This window comes from Myodes glareolus, chromosome 1, assembly GCF_982192425.1.
Source record: "Myodes glareolus chromosome 1, mMyoGla1.1, whole genome shotgun sequence".
Lineage (NCBI taxonomy): Eukaryota > Metazoa > Chordata > Mammalia > Rodentia > Cricetidae > Myodes > Myodes glareolus.
In genome coordinates, this window is record NC_142026.1 from 64648900 (window position 1) to 64655196 (window position 6297).

Genomic DNA, 6297 nt, shown 5'->3' on the forward strand with positions numbered 1-6297 from the left:
GCACCAAGGGCAAGGAGTGCTCAAGGAGGCCAGAAGAGGGGAGGCAGATACCCTGATTTGTAGTTACAAATGGTTGTGAGCCCCCTTGTGGGTGCAAGGATCTGAGTCTGGGTCTGCTGGAAGAGCAACCGATGTTCTTAATGGCTGAGCCATCTCTCCAGCATACCGGCCTCCTTAAATCATCCTGGGGATGAAACCTAGGGTTTTGCATATACCAGACAAACACCGTTATTATTGAAGTGGATTGTAGACAAACGCTGGGCCCTATTCCATGGGTCTTTTAGTTCTAATGTCTTGTTTGTAAGATGGAAAAACTGGGGTCCAGAGAGACAAGGTCTCACACAGCCTTGGCTGGACTGGACCTTGATACACAGCAAAGGCTGGCATTAAATGCCTGATCCTCCTGCCTCCAACTCCCAAGTGCTGGGGTTACAGACTTGAGTAGAGGGTCTTATTTTGCCCTGGAGCCCACAGGAATTTGGAGGCAGAGCCAGAGCTCCTACCCTTCTCTTGTCTCTCATCTCTTAGGCTTGTGTCCCAGCGCTGGTTGCCACCTTGGTGTTTTTGGCATCTGACTGAGTCCCCACCCCCACCCCAGCCTTAACATCTCCCTGGGACTCTGCAACTGCCACTGGGATCAATTCCAAACTCTGCCAGTTGCTCAGGCCAGGCCGTTGCCCTAGACACCCGCTTTCCCCATACTCAAAGCCAAGCCATCAGCACAAACCCTTGCTGCTGGGCCTTAAGGTCACACATTTCCCTTCTCCTTACTTCCCTCATAGCTTCAGGGCCTCAGTACCTCCTCCCACAGTCACTGCCAGGAGTCTTCTCCTTCGGCTGACTATTTCCACACTGGCCCACCCGTCCCAGGCTGCAACCATACTCATCTTTTTCTTCTTGTTTGCTTTTTTTTTTTTGAGACCAGGTCTCTGGAAGCCCAGGTTGACCTTGAACTTGCTACACAGCAGAGTAAGATCTCCTGATCCTCTGGCCCCACCTGACAAATACTCAGATCACAGGCTTGTGGCATAGTACCTAGGTCTTCCTTCCTTCCTTCCTTCTTTTCAATGGGTTATTTATTTTTCATTTGTGGGGGTGTGTGCCTGCGTGAGGTGATGTGTACCACATGCATTCAGATGCCCTGGAACTGAAGTGACAGGCATTTGTGAGCTGCCACGTGGGAGCTGGGAACCAAACAGGTCTGCTGCGAGAACAGTGAGTGTTCTTAATCGCAGAGCCATCTCTCCAGCCCGGGATTTTGCTTCTCACATTTCTAACTGGTATCCCATTGTATATTTGCTGTGTCATTTCATGTGTGGCTGTTTTGGTCACAGTGTCTAGCACAGCAACAGGAAGCAAAGGAAGATGCCAGATTTCTATAGTGCTTGGACTCAAATCCGTGTCTTTGTGCACACTAGGCAAACACGCTACCACCTGACCCCCCTCACGCTCCCCTGTAGGCCATCTCCCTTCTTTTCCGTTTCCTTCTGCAATGCTAGGGATTGAACCTAGGGTCTCTGGTGTATTAGGCACCTGCAGAATTAACCGTTGACTCTTCCTGACTGCAGGAGAGACAGTGTCCCTGCTTCTGGTCCTGTCCCCTCAGTCTCCTTTCTCCTTGGTGGACCTCCTTGTCTCCCTGGCAAGGACCCATGGGTGTTAAGTTTATGCTATGATCTTTGGTGACAGCTTTTGGGAGTTGGTTTTCTCCTTCCACCATGTGGGGCTGAGGGATTGAACTCTTGGTTGTCAGGTTTGGCTGCAAGCACTTTTACTACTTCAGCCATCTTGATGGCCCTGGTAAATTTAATTTTAGCAACTTTTTCTCTTCATGTGCATCCCACAGGCATTCCTGCAGAGTGCTTAATCTTTATCTTTTCAGTCTTCGACTCTTTATTAAGATTCCTGTGTTACCTCAGTGTCATATGTGAGCAAAAGAATGTTGCCAAGCTACAAAACCCAGGGGAAAGCTCTCTGTGCAGCCTTCCTCCTTGGTGCACTGTCTTCCCTTGGATTCTGGGACAACTCAAAATCCCCTTTTCTAGCTCCTTTGCAGGCTTCTCTGATGTTGCCACCTTGTCCTTGGTAGGGGTCTTTCAGCATTGGGGCAGTGTCTGGGTACTTCCTGTCTTCATTCCTTCCTTTCATTAGTGACGGACTCTCTGTCTGTCATCATTATCTATCCATATTTATCCATCTATAGTTATCTAATTTATCCATGTATCATTTATCTCTCCTATTAGCTGTCTGTTCATTGTTCATATCTTTTGTTGGTTTTTCAAGACAGGATTTCTCTGTGTAGCCATAGATGCTCTGTAGACAAGGCTGGTCTGGAACTCACAGAGATTGCCTCCCAAGTGCTGGGGTTAAAGGCAGGCAGCACCACTGCCCAGCTGATCCTATTTTTGTGTGTGTGTTCACGTATGTTTTCACATTCATATAAGTTGGGTCAATTTTGGGTGCATTCCTCTACCATGCTCCACCTTATGTTTTAAGATTTCTTCTTATTCTATGTGTATAAGGTGTTCTGCCTTCATGTATGTATGTGCACCACATGTGTTCAGTGCCCGTGCAGGCCAGAAGAGGATAGCAGATCCCCTGGAATTGGAGTTACAGGTGGTTGTGAGCCACCATGTAGGTGTTGAGAATTGAACCCAGATTCTCTGCAAAAGCAGTTTGTGCTCTTAACTCTTGAGCCATCTCTACCTTATTTTTTGAAACAGGGTCTCTCACTGACTCTGAGGCTTGCCAAGTTGGCTAGATTGGCTGGCCACCAACCTTTGTGGACCTCAATGTCTCAGCCACCTCGTCCCTGGAACTGCGCGTGTGTATTGCCATGCCTAGCATTTATGTGCATACTGGGGATCCAACTCCGGTCCCTATACTTGAATAGCAATCATATTATCTACTGGACTGTCTATCCAGTCTCAATGTTAGTTATCTTTGTATCAAATACTGAATCATCTAATTCATCCATCCTTCCATCCATCCATCCACCCACTCATCCTTCCTATCCTTTTTCCTTCCATCTGCCCACCCACATCAGTCTATCCATTCCAGTCTCTTCATTCATCTTGCCAGTCTCTCTCTTTACACATTTCACCTATTTATCCATCATCCCTCTTATATATCCTATCATTATCAATTATATCTCTCTTACTTAGCTCATATATCTACTATATATCATTTACCAATCAATCGTCAGTAATCTATCCTATCAGTCATCTATTCTCCTAACTATCATCTATCATCAGTCTATCTCATCTTTCATATATTAATATCTTTAAAAGTTTATGTGTCTCCATCTCATCTCTCTCTCAAGGCTGGACCTCATCTCAGAACTCAAATCCTCACTTTGGTCTCCGTGACTCTACTTGGAAATCTAATAGATACCCCAGTCCTCCTCATGTCTCCATGTGTGGTCTCTGCCTCCCCCTCCAGGTTCCTTTTATCTCACAAAGTGGAGATTTCATCCTGACAGCTACTTTCCAGATTAAAAAAAACAATCAAAACACAAAAACCCCTTGAGAATCATTTTTGACTTTTCTCATTCTCCCTTCCAACATGCAATCCCTCCGCAAATTCTGCCATTGCTACCTCCAGAATATATGCAGATTCTAGCCATCTCCACTGCAGCCACCTCCGCAAAAGCCACCATCACTTCTCACTGGAATTCTCTCTCTCTCTCTCTGGGACAGGGTTTCTCTGTGTAGCCCCAACTGTTCTAGAACTCACAAAGATCCACCTGCCCCTGCCTCCCAAGTGCTGGGATTAAAGGCGTGTGCCACCACAGCCTGGCTTGGAATTAGTTCTTTGTCCTTCGCTTAACATTGTTTTGTTGAGGTGAAGTTTCCACAGCATAAAACGATTCATCTTGAAGTGTACTAGCCAGAAGCATCGGAACACATTCTGCAAGGCCGTTGGGTTCTAAGGTGTTTTTATCGCTGCCTCCTTGCAGCATTCGGCACCAAGAGTCCACCTTTTCTCTCTGAGGACTGGCCTGCTCTGGACAATTCATGTAATGGGCTCCTAGACCATGTGATCTTTTGTGTGTCACACTGCTCACATAGCATCCTGTTTTCAAGGTTTATCTATTTTAAGGCATGTATCAGTACTCCGTTTATGACCGAATAATATTCCTGTAAAGATATACAGCATTTTGGTTCACATGTTCATTCTTTGATGGACATTCAGGTTCTTTTTTTTTTTTTTTAAATATTTCTTATGGTTTATTTAACTTTATTTTAGGTGCACTGGTATGAAGGTGTCAGATTCCCTGGAACTGGATCTTCTGACAGCTGTGAGCTGCCATGTGGGTGCTGGGAATTGAACCCGGGTTCTCTGGAAGAGCAGTCAGTGCTCTTAACCACTGAGCCATCTCTCCAGCCCGGCATTGAGGTTCTTTATATATTGTGGCTGAAATAAATGCTGCTGCTGTGAACATTCATGTAACAATATTTGTCCGTCTGTATTCAACTTACTTGGGTGCAGTCCTGGGAGTAGAATTGTGGGGTTATGGGATTATTCTATTTGCAACATTTTTCCCCCCCCTTAAGACAGGGTTTCTTTGTAGCTTTGGAGCCTGTCCTGGAACTTGTTTTATAAACTAGACCGGCCTCGAATTCACAGAGATCTGCCTGCCTCTGTCTCCCGAGTGCTGGGATTAAAGGCATGCGCCACAACTGGCTGGCTCTATTTGTAAATTTTTTTTGTGTGTGTGTGTAGTGCATATGCAGAATGTTGTGTGACAAAACTTTTCCGGGGAGATGCAACACACATGTTTATTTACTCTAGATAGGGAAGCCATGACAGACCAAAGTATAGATACCTCCAAAGTCCAACTTGGTGAACCAATGAGTTTTACTCGGGTTGTTTCAGGAGCAGAAATGACACAAAGATAACTGCATCACCAAAGCTCACCCCAGCATGGGCGACAGCTCACAAAGCTGGGAACCTGGAGCACACAGCTCTACAGGCTGGAGAGTGTCCTTTCCAAGTGACTATTATCTATGCCTCTTCCACGCAAATTGGCTGGTTTCTGCTTCTTCTAGGCATCTGGTCTGATGTCAGAGTCTTCTTTGCAGTTTTCTCTACCATTAAGACATGCCATCAGCCCCTCACTGGGGATTCTAGGCAGGGGCTCTACCACTGGGCTTTCGTTTTACTTTAGGCTTGCTTATTTTATTGTGCACGTATAGTGTACATGTGTGTGTGCAGACCAGAGGTGTATGTTGGGTACCTTCCTCAGTGTCTCCATACTGTAATTTTTGAGAATGGTATCTCTTCTTGAACCAGGAGCTCACTGACTGGCTAGGTAGCCTGGCTAGTGAACTCCTGGTATCTTTCCGTCCTTTTGCCTTGTTAGGCCTAGGGTTATAAATGCTGTGATTGTGGTACACACTCACACACACAAACATACACTTACAAACTAATAAAAACAAACAAACTATTTGAGCCTGAGGTGATGGCATGTGCCTTTAATCCCAGCACTCAGGAGGCTTAGGTAGGAGGATCTCTGTGAGTTCGAAGACAGCCTGATCTATATAGTGAAATTCAGGCTAGCCAAGGCTATAGAGTGAGACCCTGTCTCAAACAACACCAGAAACACACACACACACACACACACACACACACACACACCCCAAACTCTCAGAGCACTGGCTGCTCTTCCGGAGGATCTGGGGTTCAGTTTCTAGCACCAATACCTCACAACTATCTGTAACTGCAACAGTTCGAGGGGGATCTGACGCCCCCTCTGATCTCTGCAGGCACTAGGCACATATGTGGTGTACAGACATACAAGCAGCCATAAGACTCATATACATAAAAGAAATAAATTTAAAAATATTAAAAACTTAAAGAAATGCTTACTTTGCTATGTTGTTTGAGTTTTAAAGAAGCCAATGCCACGCCGGGCATGTTGGTTTACTCCGGTAATCCCAGGACTGGGGAAGTGGAGGCAGCAGGATCAGTGTTGGAGACCAGCTTGGGCTACTTGAGTTTCTGTTTCAAAACCACCAAACACACACGCACTAACAAAATCAAGTCTAGTAAAATGATCAGGATAGGTTTAGGCATACACTGAGCGCTGAAAAATCTACACTTGTTCTCGGAGTTGAGAGTATCTTTGGAGCTTCCGGACTTCGAGGTTAGGACACCCTCTGCGCAAGAACCTTCCCTACGGCCACGAGGGGAAGGTAGGGCATGGTAGGCGGAGTCAAGATGCCACTTCCGGGATCCTCCCTCCGCCTACTGCAGGAACCACCCTTTTTTGATTGGCAGGGGCGTAGCCAATAA